This window comes from Ahaetulla prasina, chromosome 11 (genome assembly GCF_028640845.1).
Source record: "Ahaetulla prasina isolate Xishuangbanna chromosome 11, ASM2864084v1, whole genome shotgun sequence".
Classification (NCBI taxonomy): domain Eukaryota; kingdom Metazoa; phylum Chordata; class Lepidosauria; order Squamata; family Colubridae; genus Ahaetulla; species Ahaetulla prasina.
In genome coordinates this window covers 27,873,767-27,889,142 of record NC_080549.1, presented here as the reverse complement: position 1 = coordinate 27,889,142, position 15,376 = coordinate 27,873,767, and the positions used below count along the sequence as shown (strand labels likewise).

At 40.7% G+C, this 15,376-nt stretch overlaps 2 long non-coding RNA genes across 3 annotated transcripts in view; one reads left to right on the top strand and one right to left on the bottom strand.

The window, feature by feature from the left end:
* Positions 1 to 15,376, top strand: part of LOC131204955 (uncharacterized) — a 48,633-nt gene that overhangs the window by 17,502 nt on the left and 15,755 nt on the right. The window lies entirely within an intron of this gene.
* The window catches only part of LOC131204954 (uncharacterized), a 42,953-nt gene that overhangs the window by 22,707 nt on the left and 4,870 nt on the right, over positions 1 to 15,376 (bottom strand). The window contains exon 2 of one of the 2 annotated variants that reach the window (XR_009156683.1): positions 8,515 to 8,680. The exons of the other annotated variant lie outside the window; for it this stretch is intronic. This is a non-coding gene — a long non-coding RNA (uncharacterized LOC131204954). The remainder of the gene's footprint in view (positions 1 to 8,514; positions 8,681 to 15,376) is intronic. 2 annotated transcript variants of the gene reach the window in all.

Sequence of the window (15,376 nt, the reverse complement as noted above, 5' to 3'; positions counted from 1 at the left end):
TGAGAGCGAGGCTAGCCAAGGGCTTCCTTTCCCTGGCTTAATATAGAGATAGAACAATATACATTCACATTTTTATAAGAACTAAGCTGCTAGTAAATGTTTTTAAAACTTCTCATTCACTTGCCTTTTAAACAAGGAATAAATCCCTTCATAACTGAAACTTTTTTTTGAGATGGGGTCTATGAACATTTTAATTTTTTTTAAAAAGAGTATGGCTGGTGAAAGAAGAAAAGCACTAATGAAATCGGGACCAAATTAGCTTCAGAAAACAAAAGTTTTTCCTCTTACATCTCGTCCTGTCAGTTTAAAATTTATCCCTGCTTTGCCCCAGTAAAACCTTTTTAAAGTGATTGTATTTTCACTGAAGAGAACTCTGAACTGCAACGGGGTTGGAAAAGCCTCCCTTGGTTTACAAATCATGTAGTTTCCAGGGACACCACTTCAAAAAATGCAGCTGAAACTACTAAGTGCAAAATCTCTTGGATAAATTAAATTAGCTACAAGAGACCCAGTTTCGAACTTGGTCAGTTCCTCCAGTGCCATCAGCATTCAATCAGTGGTCTTGGTCAACCTGAGACCGGGAGGTTAATCAATAGTCAAGAATGCAGGAGGGGGTTGCATCACACCAACTTTTAATAGCATTTCTTGGCAACGTGGTGAAAACAGAGAAGACAGACTTCCTCAACTGGGACACTAGATAATGGCTCGTTGTGTATTTGATCTCTTCAAGCCATGGTGTCAGCCAAAGAAATTCTTCTGACTTCTCCACTTTACATCAAACTGATTATGGCAGACAAGATATATCAGGAGCAAGTGCACCACAAAATTAGTAAATGCAGCCTTACAAGAAATACTCAGTTCCTTTTTTATGTAGTATTCACTCGCTGTGGAATTCTTACTTTTTTCCCCCCCATCAATTTATACGACTCCAGTTGCCTGCTGTCCACCATGGAAATTCAAGCTGGGTGGAAGTATAGTTTGTAATTTCTCAAAGGTTTTCTTTTATTTAAAGAAAAAAGTGAGGCTTCTACTTTTCTATCTTATCTTAGAGTATTTGAGCATTTCTTCCAAAGCTTTTACTGTTTTTCTTTTTTAAAACTACTTCTCTTTTAAAATAAATTTCAAATGTAAATTTTCTTTTTCATCGAACTGCATGAGACCAAAAATGCAGAAAGGTTTAGAAGGAAGTGGCAGAAAAGATATGTTTGATTGCAGAGATTAAGCTGCCTGGAAGTCACTCCATTTTTAACATTTTCTTACTAGGAAATGAGACCCAAACAGCTTAGTGGCTGTTAGGGGATCTGGGCTAATTTTCTAACAAATTAGCAGTCTGTAGATTTTTTGCAATTAGCAGAATCCTTTCTGTTTATTACTTTGATAAAATAATAACAAGAACAATGTCAAGAAGAATATTCTAAACTTGTCTGACTGTTATACATTCTGGTTCTTTGACAGATGTGCATGTGAACAAGAAACATCTCTTGGCACCACTCATATTAATAAAAACGGCCCCACTTTATTTGTGCATTAAGTATTCTAATAAAATACTGGTGGATCTCGTTTGTTCCAGAACTAAGGGCCAATCCATGCAGAAAAAGTTGCTATCTTCTTACATCCGTATTCCCCCCGCCTTGTGAATCAAGAAAAAAAATCCCAGAGTAAGAACTTTTGCTTCCAATATTTTATGTGGAAAACTTTGCATGTAACATAAAAACCTTCTGGCAGGAGAGTCTATTTGGGGAGAAGCGGTATGTCATAACTTGATATTTGAGCTGAAGTCTACCCAAAGAAACCACTGGAACAGTGTTGAAGGAGCTTTGGTCTGGCCAGCCGACTTCATGACACCTGCTTTTGCAGGCAGTGACAACAGGTGGTCTGCCCAGATACCATTCCTATCAGCCCTGTTGAGATCAGAGTAAATATTTATGCTATCCAGCCCACTTAGTTTAATTAGCAAAGAAAGACTCCTGGTTCATTTTTTCCCCAAGGGTATACTTTACTGAGAACAAAATGGCTACACTTTAGAGCAGGCATAATCTGGTGGATTGCTGTGAAAATGATGCAATTAACTTTCCCTTTTCCATGGCCATCCCCCTGTTATCAGCCAATGTCCAATTAAAAGTTCTCAGGCTGTTCTGGAAACGGACGCTGCGTTCGTGCCTTTCCCAGCTCTGCATTCTTTTGGCTGAGCTTCTGCTTGATTGGCGTTCCTCACAGTCAGAGCCAGCTCTGCTTCAATCCCAGCCCCTCCCTAACCACCCACATTCCAATCTCTCTCCCCCCCACCGTTACAAATGTCAGGCTGGCAAGAGGCAATGCAAAGCAAGCAGCAGAATGGCAGCCATGACAATTTGTTCCACTTCTTTTAGAATCTTCTTTTAGAACCTGCATCTTATAGTAGAATTTTAGAAGTTGCCCTCCCATATTTAGGGTCTATACTACAGACTCATTTGGTAGCAGATGGGTGTTGTACCAATAACAGAGAAAATGTGAGGAAAATGCCTATAGTGGTATGAGTACATCCTGCAAGCAATACCCCACAAACCTTTTGCCTGCTACTTTAACTTCAATGGCAAACGTTCATTATGGAAATCCAAGGATGAAGATCTGGTGGGATCAGAGGTGGGTTTCAGCAGGTTCTGACCAGTTCTGGAGAACCGGTAGCGGAAATTTTGAGTAGTTTGGAGAACTGGCAAATATCACCTTTGACTGGCCCCGCCCCCATCTATTCTCTGCCTGCTGAGTCCCAGCTGATCGGAAGGGAATGGAGATTTTACAGTATTCTTCCCATGCCACATTCATCAAGCCACACCCACAGAACCGGTAGTAAAAAAATTTGAAACCCACCACTGGGTGGGACCCAGATGTGGTGCTAGATCTCATGAAATTGCATTTGTCAATCCAAAAAGCAGTCCCTGCACCTGCTAGGATGAAGACATTTATAATCTATACAATAAAAAGAAGGACTAGGGGAGACATGATAGCAGTGTTCCAATATCTCAGGGGTTGCCACAAAGAAGAGGGAGTCAAACTATTCTCCAAAGCACCTGAGGGTAGAACAAGAAGCAATGGGTGGAAACTGATCAAGAAAAGAAGCAACTTCAAATTAAGGAGAAATTTCCTGACAGTTAGAACAATTAATCAGTGGAACAATTTGCCTGCAGAAGTTGTAAATGCCCCAACACTGGAAATTTTTAAGAAGATGTTGGATAACCATCTGTTTGAGATGGTGTTTGATGGTGTTTGAGAAGGCCTGCAAGGTCCCTTCCAACTCTGTTGTTATTATTATTATTATTATTATAGAACTGTCAACCCGTCATACAGAACCTTCAATCAACCGTCGTTCAACCAACCAACCTCCAACCATCCATCGTAAAAAACCTCCAACCACCTGTTGTTCAGAACCTCCAACCATCACTCAAAACTAGATAAGTGCGCCCCTTATTTCCTCAACACCAAACACTGCAGATCTCAAATGCAAACTGATAAATGCAAGAAGCATTGTAAACAAATTGCCTGAATTTCTACTCTTGTTAAATACTGGTACATTTGACATTATATTTATATGCGAAACATAGCTGAACTCATCCCTCCCTGATTCCATTATTTCAGACAAAGAGTATCATGTTTTTCAGTCAGATTGAGAAACCCGCAGAGGAAGTTGAGTGGCTATCTTTTACAAAAAGTCACTGAATCTAAAAAAATATTCAAGTTGCACATAAACTCGCTCTTTCTGAAACTATTGTATGCGAACTGTCCCTTAACATCACACTTCGCTTCTTGCTATGCTACAGAGCCCCTGACTATGACATCGCACATGTGAACATGTTAACCACACAACTAACATGGATCACCTCTTGCCCATATCCTCTCATCTTCCTGGGTGACCTAAATCTACCTTTTATTAACTGGATAACAAATGAATGTACAACTGAACCCATTCACACTATCCTGTACAATGCTGTTACAAATCTAGATCTTGATCAACTAGTAACTAACAATACAAGACATAGCAACTGCCTTGACCTCATCTCCTGCAACAACGCAAACTCAATTTATGGACTACAAATAAAAGAACCCTTTTCCAACAGTGACCACAGCCTGATAGACTTTTGTCTCAATACATGCCCTTACAAAAATCTTCATAATAATGGTATTCCAAACTACAATTTCAAAAAAACCGACTATGACCTTATAAACACCGACCTCACATATCTTGACTGGCAAAATCTATTCTCAACCTGTATCATTGCTGAAGACCACTGTAGAGTTTTCCTACTTATAGTCAATAGAGTCATTAAACTATACATACTACAAACCACCACCAAAATCAGAAAAAAACAAATTACCCTCTGGCAAAGAAAAAAAATCCCTCTGGCAAAGAAACAAAACTGGCTATGTAACCAACTTCAGAAACCACTACAAAAATATATGCAACCAAATAAAAATTGAATGCACCAATTACCACACCAAACAAGAAGAAGACCTTCTGTGCACAAAATCCAATTGTGCTTTTTATAACTTTGTGAACAACAAACTTAAAGACTCAAGATCCATCCCACCCCTAAAAGGATCTAACCGCAAAGAATATAATGATGAAACAGTTAAAGCAAACCTCTTTAACACATTATTCAGCTCAGTCTTTGTTAACAGTAATGGCTGATACCCATCATTCCCCAGTCGTACCAACAATGAGTACAACGATCTAACACAAATAGATTTCACAGAAGATAATGTCGAAAAGGCCCATCGCAAACTGAAACCATCTCTATCTATTGGACCTGATGGTCTATGTGCATACTTCTTAAAAAAGCTTTCTACTAACTTAGCAGAACCCCTAAGCATAATCTTTGAAAAAGCTTTCAGGACCAGCTCCTTTCCCAAACTTTGGTCACTAGCCACGGTCATCCCTGTCTTCAAAAAAGGAGACCCCAGCCTAGTTGAAAATTACAAACCAATCTCTTTATGCTGCGTCACCTGCAAAGTAATGGAATCAGTCATCAACCAATCCATTACCATCCACCTAGAAACATACAACCTACTCTCTAATAAACAATCTGGTTTCAGAAAAAAATTATCCTGTAATTTACAACTTCTACACTGCAAAAACATATAGATTACAAATCTTGATCAAGGCAAAGCAATAGATGCAATTTACATTGACTTCTGTAAAGCTTTTTACTCTGTGGTACATGACAAACTTCTCCTAAAACTAAAATCCTACGGCATCTCCAGACCCCTCCACAATTGGATAACAGCATTCCTGTCAAACAGACAACAAGTGGTCAAAATAGGCAGTGCCCTATCAAATCCTGTTCCTGTCAATAGCGGTGTCCCCCAAGGCAAAGTTCTTGGACCAACACTCTTCATATTATACATTAATGAGCTCTGTGACCATATTATAAGCAATTGTCTTCTCTTCGCTGACAATGTTAAACTATTTAACACTACCAACAATACAGCTACCCTTCAAAAAGAGCTTGACTTTGTGTTGGAATGGTCAAAAACTTGGCAACTCCAAATCTCAACCAACAAATGTCTTACACATTGGAAAAAAGAATCTGAACACTAAATACAAACTCAATGGACACTACCTTATAGATGACTCCCACCCCGTTAAAGACCTTGGAGTTTTCATATCAAATGATCTAAGTGTCAAAGCCCACTGCAACTACATTGCAAAAAAGGCTTTAACAGTTGTAAACTTAATCTTGCGAAGCTTCTTCTTCAGAAACACTACACTACTAACCAGAGCATATAAAACATTTGCTAGACCAATTCTTGAATACAGCTCGCCTGTCTGGAACCCACACCTCATTTCTGACATTAATACAATTGAGCGTGTCCAGAAATATTTTACAAGAAGAGTTCTCCACTCCTCTGATTACAACAAAATACCTTATGCCACTAAACTTGAAATCCTGGGTTTAGAAAATTTAGAACTCCGCCGCCTTCGACATGACCTGAGTTTAACTCATAGAATCATCTGTTACACCATCCTTCCTGTTGAAGACTACTTCAGCTTCAATTGCAACAATACATGAGCACACAATAGATTTAAGCTTAATGTGAACCGCTCCAATCTTGATTGCAGAAAATATGACTTCAGTAGCAGAGTTGTTAATGCCTGGAATGCACTACCAGACTCTGTGGTCTCTTCCCAAAATCCCCAAAGCCCTCACCCCATTCCTAAGAGGTCTGTAAGGGGCATGCATAAAAGCACCAGTGTGCCTACCGTTTCTGACCTAATGTTCCCTATGATTCTATCCAATTTCATATAGTTATTACATACTTATGATTATATATATGTTTATATATTGTATAGTTATTTCATGCTTATGCTTATATATAATGTTGTGACAAATAAATAAATAAATAAAATAAATAAAATAAATAAATTGTTCTCACTGTCAGGAAATTTCTCCTTTGCTCTAGGTTGCTTCTCTCCTTGATTAGTTTCCATCCATTATTTCTTCACCTTCCTTCAGATGCTTTGAGAATAGGCTGTTCCTTGTGGCAGCCCCTCATATGTTGGAATACTACTATCATATCACCACTAGTTCTTCTTTTTACTTCCTGCATCCATTCTTCATATGTACTAGTCCCTTAATCATCTCTGTTGCTCTTCTCTGCACTGTTTCTACAGTCCCAACACCTTTGTATTATCCTGTCAATGAAACGTGGATGCAATATTCCAAGTGTGGTCTTATAAGGTATTATAAAGTGGTACTAACATATCACATTGTTGGAAGAAATGTCCATCTGGGTTCAGTTCCAAGGGGGAAGAAAGACACTGGAAACATGGAGATTGCTTGGAAAGATGGTTTAATGGTGGACAGGACCACGTGGTTTGAGGTCCTGGGCAAAAAGAGCACATGGGTGAGAGAGATTTATACCCTCTCTTAGGCTCCGCCTTGGAGCTTCCTGTTCCTGTGTAAGGGCAGGTATCCTGATTGGTTGTCAGACTCCCATGGTGCCATGCAAGGATAATTTTGTAGGTTGTCTTGAATTCCAGGCCTGGTTGAATCTTGCTGGGTGATGATGTAATGAAGGGGCTTTGGGCAATTCCTATTATGGCTTAATGGCTTTGTCCTGGTTTGGATCTTATCATGTCCTGAGTGCCACGTCTTTTGTTTTGTAGATAAGCTGGCCCAGCCTTTGTCTTGTAGATAGGTTGGCACCAAAATATCTGTTGGGGGAGGGCAGGGAGCTTGGCTCTGAGTTTGTCTTTAGAAACATGTTTCTCCTTTAGGGAAAATATAATATTCTGCCTTTTTAATATTTCCTAGAATATTTCATCTTCCTACAACATGATCTTGCAGCCTAGGACTGGGTTGGCTTTTTTTGGCAGCTGCAGCACACTGCTGGCTCATATTTAACTGATTGTCCACTAAGATTCCAAAAGTGTTCTCACAGTTTCTTCTATTGAGTCAAGTATCACCTATTCTATACCTGTGCTTTGGGTTTTCCTTGCCTAAATGTAGAACCTTACTTTTCTCACCAGTGAATTTCATTTTGTTAGTTAGAACCCAGTGTTCAACTCTGTCGAGAGCCTTCTGTATCTTGAGCCTATCTTCTGGGATGTTGTCTATTCCTGCCAGCTTGGTGTTATCTACAGATTTGATGAGTTCCCCTTCTATCCCCTTGCCTAAATCATTGATGAAGATATTGAGGGGTACTGATGTACCCAGTGGTGGGATTCAGCCAATTCGCACCACTTCGGGAGAACCGGTTGTTAACTTGAGCAATTTGGCAAACTGGTTGTTGGAAGAAATCATTAGGGCAGAGAACCGGTTGTTAAATTACTTGAATCCCACCACTGGATGTACCCACTGAATACAGTACTTCCCTCCATCTAGATGCACTTCCATTAAGAACGACATGTAGAGTATGCTTGGTCAGCCAATTAAGAATCCATCCGGTGACTGTGTAACCCACATTTTTCTATGTTATCAGATGCCTTAGTGAAGTCCAAGTAAAGTATATCTACAGCATTTTGCTGATCCACTAATTTTGTCAAAGAATGTAATAAAACTTGTCCGCCATGATCTGTTTTTGACAAATCCATGTTGGTTATGACTTTGCTTGCCTTTAGGTGTTCACAGATTCATTTCTGATCTTTTCCAAAATTTTCCTAGGTACAGGTAGACCTCAACTTACAACAGTTCATTCAGTGACCATTCCAAGTTACAACGGCACTGAAAAAAGTGACTTATGACCATTTTTCATACTTATGACCTTTTCAGCATCCTCATGATCATGAGATTTACATTTGGATGCTTGAAAACTGGTTCACATTTATGATGGTAGCAGTTTCTCAGGGTCATGTGATCCCCTTTTGTAACCTTCTGACGAGCAAAGTCAATGGGGTAGCTAGATTCACTTAATAACCAAGTTACTAGCTTAACAACTGCAGTAGTTCGCTTAACAATTGTGACAAGAAAAGTCATAAAATGGGGCAAAACTCACTTAACAAATTTCTCACTTAGCAACATAAATTGAGTTGAGAACTACCTGTACTGATATCAGGCTGATAGGTCCACATCCATATTTTTCCTTTTTTGAAGGGAAAAAGTCATCTGGTAGTTCCCCATTGCTCCAGGATCTTTGAAAGATATAGTTCAATGGTGGTGAGGTCACATTTGATGTAATCTATCTGGTCCTGGTGATCTGAACTCATCTAGAGGGGATAAGAGTTCTATTAGTATTTTCTTGGTTATTTTGACTTTCATTCCTAATCTGCATTTTACAGTATTTTGGAGAGTAAGTTGGACTGTTTTCTTTTGTATAAAGACAGATGGAAAAATGAATTAAGCAGTTTTGCTTTCTTCCTGCTGCTTGTCGCCTTCTTCTTGCCATTTCCCCCATTAATGGATGGGGAGAAACAGACTCAAGCTCAATCCCTCCAAGACGGAGTGGCTGTGGATGCCGGCACCCCGGTACAGTCCGCAGCTGACTGTTGGGGGCGAGTTAGTGGCCCCAAAGGAGGTGGTTCGCAACTTGGGCGTCCTCCTGGATGGTCGGCTGTCCTTTGATGAACATCTGGCGGCCGTCACCAGGAGGGCCTTTTACCAAGTTCGCTTGGTTCGCCAGTTGCGTCCCTCGGCTGGATTATTGCAATGCTCTCTACATGGGGCTGCCCTTGAGGTGCACCCGGAGGCTGCAGTTGGTCCAGAATGCAGCTGCGCGAGTGGTAACGGGAGCCGTTCGTGGCTCCCATGTAACACCACTGCTCCGTAGTCTGCACTGGCTTCCTGTAGTCTTTCGGGTGCGCTTCAAGATTCTGGTTACCACCTTTAAAGCGCTCCATGGCTTAGGACCCGGGTACTTACGAGACTGCCTGCTGCTACCTTATGCCTCCCACCGACCCGTACGCTCTCACAGAGAGGGCCTTCTCAGGGTGCCGTCCGCCAAACAATGTCGGCTGGCGGCCCCCAGGAGTAGGGCCTTCTCTGTGGGAGCACCAACACTCTGGAACGAACTCCCCCCTGGCTTACGTCAAGTGCCTGATCTTCGGACCTTTCGTCGTGAGCTTAAAACATATTTATTCATTCAAGCAGGACTGGCATAAATAGTTGCTTTTAAATTGGGGTTTTAATAATATTTTAAATTTTTAAATGTTTTAATTATCGGCCGCATAGTAATAGTTCATTTTAAATTCTTTTAATTGTACATATTCTGTGTTTTATTTTGGCTGTATACCGCCCTGAGTTTTTCGGGAGAAGGGCGGTATAGAAATTTAATAAAATAAATAAATAAATAAATAAATAATGGACCAATAGTTTTCTTCACTTTTTTCTTGTTTTTTACATATTGAAAGATTTTTTTGTTATCTTTGCCATTTGTTGCAAGTCTTAGTTCATTTTGAGTCTTAACTTTCCTGACTTCATTTTTGCAGGTTCAGGCTATTTCCTAATATTCTTCCTTAATTATGTGCCCCTCTTTCCACTTTTTATACTTTTCTTTTTTATCTTTCAATTTATCAGGAGAGTTCTTCGTGCAACCACACTGGTTTCATTTGAGAGCTCCTATTTTTCTTCTTCATTGGTATTGTGCTAGGCTGGGCTTTTATAATCTTAATTTTTGAAAATTTCCCAAGCTTCTTGGATTGTTTTCCCCTTGGTGATTTTCAACCATGGAATCCTTCCCAAGCTCTAAGTTTATTGTAATCAGCTCTCTTAACACCCACGATTCTAGTTTGACATTTTTCTATTCCTTGTATAATGTTGAATTCCAATATTGCATGATCATTCCCCCCACCCCAGGTTCTTGTAAATTCAACACCTTCTATCATTTCATCTCTGTTAATGAAAATTAACTCCAGTATGGCTGACCCTTTAGTTCCCTTCTCTACTTTTGGGAGACTTACAAAAAGTAGATTTATGAGGAATCTGTTTGATCTTCTAGTAGGTGGAGGCTGGAGACTGGAGGCTGAAACATATGAAGAACGGTTACAGGAACTGGACATGGCTAGCCTAGTGAAGAGAAGGACCAGGGGAGACAAGATAGCAGTGTTCCAATATTTGAGGGGCTGCCACAGAGAGGAAGGAGTCAAGCTGTTTTCCAAAGCACCTGAAGGCCAGACAAGGAATAATGGATGGAAACTGAACAAGGAGAGATTCAACCTAGAAATGAGGAGAAATTTTCTGACAGTGAGAACAATCAACCCATGGAACAGAAGTTGCCTTTGGAAGTTGTGGGAGCTTCACCACTTGAGACTTTCAAGAAAAGATTGGACTGCCATTTGTCAATGTAGGGTCTCCTGCTTGAGCAGGGGGTTGGACTAGATGACCTATAAGGCAGGGGTGAAATGCTCCCGGTTCGCACCAGCTCGCCCGATTAGGTAGCGATGGCAGCTGCTGGTTCGGAGGACTGGTAGCAAAATTCCCTGGCCCCACCCCCCTGCCTCTGCTGAGCGGCACCATCAATAGAGGTTTTTTTTTTTACTTTTAAAAGTTTTTCTTCAGCCGAAACATGCCTTTAAAAGTAAAAAAAAAACCTCTGATGATCGCGGGGCTGAGCAGAGATCATCAAAACCCTTTAAAAGTTTTTTTTAAAAAAACCCTCTTCAGCCTAAGGGGGGAAAAAAAACAAGAAAAAAAACGAGGTTTTAAAAGCCTCCTCCGGCGATCCCAGAGGAGTTTCCTGCTCCTCACAGGCTTTTAAACTCACTTTTTAACAGCCCCCACTTACAAGAGCCCCCACCCATGCCCAGCCAATTCCCCCTCCTCACTTACCTATAATTACTGCTCTTCCGGCTGGCAACGCCATGCTTACTTCAGCTACTGAAGTAGGAAAAAAAAAAGCTTGCTTTGACTTCCTGCTTTGCTGGCTGAGGAACTCTGGGATTTGAAATCCACAATAAAATAAAATAAAATAAAATAAAATAATAAAATAAAATATTTGTGCAGCTTTCTGAGATTTGTTGTGTTTCTGTAGTGCTTCACTCTAACCACACAAACACACAAAATCTCACAAAGCTGTATGTGGCATTTGTGTGTGTGTGTGTGTGAGTTGTGTGTGTGTAAAGCGTGAAAGTTGATTTTTGAGCTTTTTGTGGCTGTGTGAAGTGTGAAGTGCAGCTGGTTTTACATTGTGTGTGAGTCAGTTGTGTTGTGTTGTGTTGTGTGTGTGTAAAGTGTGAAAGTTGGTTTTTGATACCTCTTATTGTTTTTTATACTTTGTTTATTATTTTTATTATTTATTGTTATTGGCCATGCCCACCCAGTCATCTGACCACTGGGCCTCTGGTGGCTCAGACTGCTAAGTCTGTCTGTTATTAACACAGCTGCTTGCAATTACTGCAGGTTCAAGTCCCACCAAGCCCAAGGTTGACTCAGCCTTCCATCCTTCATAAGGTAGGTAAAATGAGGACCCAGATTGTTGGGGGCAATAAGTTGACTTTGTATATAATATACAAATGGATGAAGACTATTGCTGACATAGTGTAAGCCACCCTGAGTCTTCGGAGAAGGGCGGGATATAAATGCAAATTTTAAAAAAGCCACGCCCACCAATTAAGCCACACCCACAGAACCGGTAGGGAAAATTTTTAGATTTCACCCCTGCTATAAGGTCCCTTCCAGCTCTGTTAATCTGTTAAAGGTGCAGACTTTGTCTCCCAGTTGATGTCGGTGTAATTAATGTCCCCCATTACTATTGCGGTGTGCTTCCTACATACCTTAGTTAACTGATTAGGAAAAAATTCATCGATTTCCTGTTTGGTTGGGTGAGTTATAGAATGCACCTATGGCAATGGCAATTCTTTTACATTCCACATCCTCCCTACTTCCTCCTTCAGGTCCTGGTATTTCTCCAGTTTTTCATACTCCTTCCTGGTGTTGCTGTCACTTGGCGCTGCTACGTCTATCACCTCCACTGTCTCCTGCTCCTTGTCTACTACCACGATGTTGGACTGCCTTTGAAGCCCCTCTGCACAGTCTGGACTTTGGATCCTGTCTAGACTCCTGCTTCTATGGATCTGGTGCTCAGAGCCTGTTCCTGTGCTGTATGAACAATGCCTCAGTGCTGTCTTTTAGTCCAGCCCATTCCAGCTCTGGTAGGATTTCCCAGTATCTGTCACCTCAGCTATCTGTGGATGACACGTCCTATGCAGGGTCTCGTCTTGCCACAACACTTCCTCTGCCTCTCACATCTGCTGCCACTTCAGAAATTGTCTCAGCAGTTCATATTTCGGTACCACCTTATTGGTGTACTTACAGATTTTTTTTCTTTGTTTGATTGTGTCTTATTCTTTGAACGATCTGCAGTTTTCTTGGCGAGATTTTTCAGAAGTGGTTTGCCATTGCCTCCTTCCTAGGGTTAAGAGAAAGTGACTGGCCCAAGTTACCCAGTTGGCTTCATGCCTAAGGCAGGAACAGAATTCATGGTCTCACAGTTTGCAGCCTGCTCCCTTAACCACTATACCAAGCTGCCTCTCATAATACATACATCGATAAAAAAGTCAAATGATGCAAAACATCTGGTAGATGCCAAGGAAGGTATCTCCGGGGGCGCCTTGTGCTTACTGAACATGCGGCCTCCCCCGTGCTTATATTATTCTCCGAGCTGGTAGGTTGAGACTGTCTGCTCTAAAAACGAACAATTTGGGAACAGCTCTGCTGGATTTAGCCAACCAGAAGATCTCTTAGCTAATATTTGAACTACAAAGGTAACAAATCCAAGGACAATCATTGTGCCTGACTCTCCCAATGACTTCACATTTCTTGCCGCTTGAGAAAGGGGAATCGCTGCCTTTAAAAAAGTTGGCTTTCTATCCCTGCAGACAGTCATCTGCTTCTAGTCTAAACAAAATCTCAGTAGCTGAAATTGGCATGCAAGCTGTATGTCTGATACCAATAATAGTCAGTAGATGACATAGCAATTCATCACAAGGGCCAGAACAAGCATTCCAACTCCGAGTTCTTCTGAACTTTGGGTGAGATGAACTCAGAATCGATGGCTTGCTTGTGATGATGTGGCATCAGGTTTTGACTTCAGCTCCCTTCCTCTTGGGATACGACTGCGATAGGTAGCAATTTGAGAGTTCTGTCAAAATCTACTTCTCCTGCTATACAATAACAGGCACTTAGATGTTTCCATTAAGCACCATGATCTGGAAACAGCCATGCAGCATTTGGTTCAGTTTTGGAGTAGAGTTTGGAGAGCCAGCAAGACAGACCTTTGGTACAGAAATTTTTTTAAAAAATAATAAGGTGCAGCTGAATAAGTTGTTGAAATTTTGTACTGATCTGTGTAAAGTTTTTAATGAAATGAGAGTCATGAATTACCCAGTACATACTGAGAAGAACCTGGACAGAGGATTAAATCCAAAATTATTACCCAGTAGATCTTGTTCCTTTGGATGACTGTCATGTTTTTTTCTCTGATTATTGGAAGGTCAAGATTACTTTGAGATTGCTTCCTTTATTAAGTGTGAACATGCAGATCTTCTTGCAGGCGTGTATATAGGAGGAGCGTTTCTCAGTGTTGGCAACTTGGAAAGGTGTGCTGGCTAGGGATTCTGGGAGTTGAAGTCCATACCTCTTCAATTTGGCAAGGTGGAAAAACATTAAAGAGAACTGAAATTCATGAGCTATTACGATTTCCTTTTGTTGGATGTGGCCCAACATCCAAATCTTCAATATTCTTTAAAACCTTTAAATTGACTTTTCAGGTATTAGCAATCCCTACGATAACATCCAGCTTTATATTTGCTGCAAATTTGAGGAGCGTTCTTTCTATCTCCTGGTTTAAATAGCAGAGGTCTGTATTGTAAAGGTGTTTTTCCTGGAAACTCCACTGAACAGTAAAAGCATAAGCCAGAGTCACCTGGCCACTGCAATGGGAGTCAACGTAGCCCAGTATTGTCCTCGCAAGTGTTTTGAGGCTGGTTAAAGCAGACTATCATATCATCATGACTTAATCCTATTAGTGTTTTCCACTTGATGGAGCCAGATAGTAATAAAAATCTTGAGTGCCTGGTCAGAAGGCAGCCAACGGTGTTTGCAGCCTCTGTAGAATGGACTCTTCATGTCAACATTTTGTTGCTTTTGTTTTCCTTGGAAAAAGCTCAACCCAATATCCATGGAGATCAAAACAAGCTTTGCCCTAGGACCAAGTTTTTCAGAAAGAGGGTTTTTCTTCCTCAAAGGCTAGAAAGAGAGCAGGCATCACGGCTTTGCCTTACTGGTCTGGAAGGAATTTATTTTTATTTATTTATTTATTTATTTTGTCACAACAGTATAAATAAGCATAAGCATGAAATAACTATAAGATATATAAGCATATATATTTGAATTTATATCCCGCCCTTCTCCGAAGACTCAGGGCGGCTTACACTGTGTCAAGCAATAGTCTTCATCCATTTGTATATTATATACAAAGTCAACTTTATTGCCCCCAACAATCTGGGTCCTCATTTTACCAACCTTATAAAGGATGGAAGGCTGAGTCAACCTTGGGCCTGGTGGGACTTGAACCTGCAGTAATTGCAAGCAGCTGTGTTAATAACAGACAGATTTAGTCTGCTGAGCCACCAGAGGCCCCAGTGGTATTAGTACCACTTTACAAAACCCCAGTAAGACCACACCTGGAATACTGCAACCAATTTTGGTCACCATACTGCAAAAAAGATGTTGAGACCTTGGAAAAGGTTCAGAGAAGAGCAACTAACATGATTAAAGGCCAGGAGACTAAAACATATGAAGAATGACTGCAGGATTTGTGTTTGGCTAGTTTAAAGAAAAGAAGAATTAGGGGCGACATGAAATCAGTATTCCAGTATTTGAGGGGCTGCCATAAAGAAGAAGGGGTCAAATTATTCTGCAAAGCACCAGAAGGCAGGAGAAGAAACAATGGTTGGAAACTCATCAAA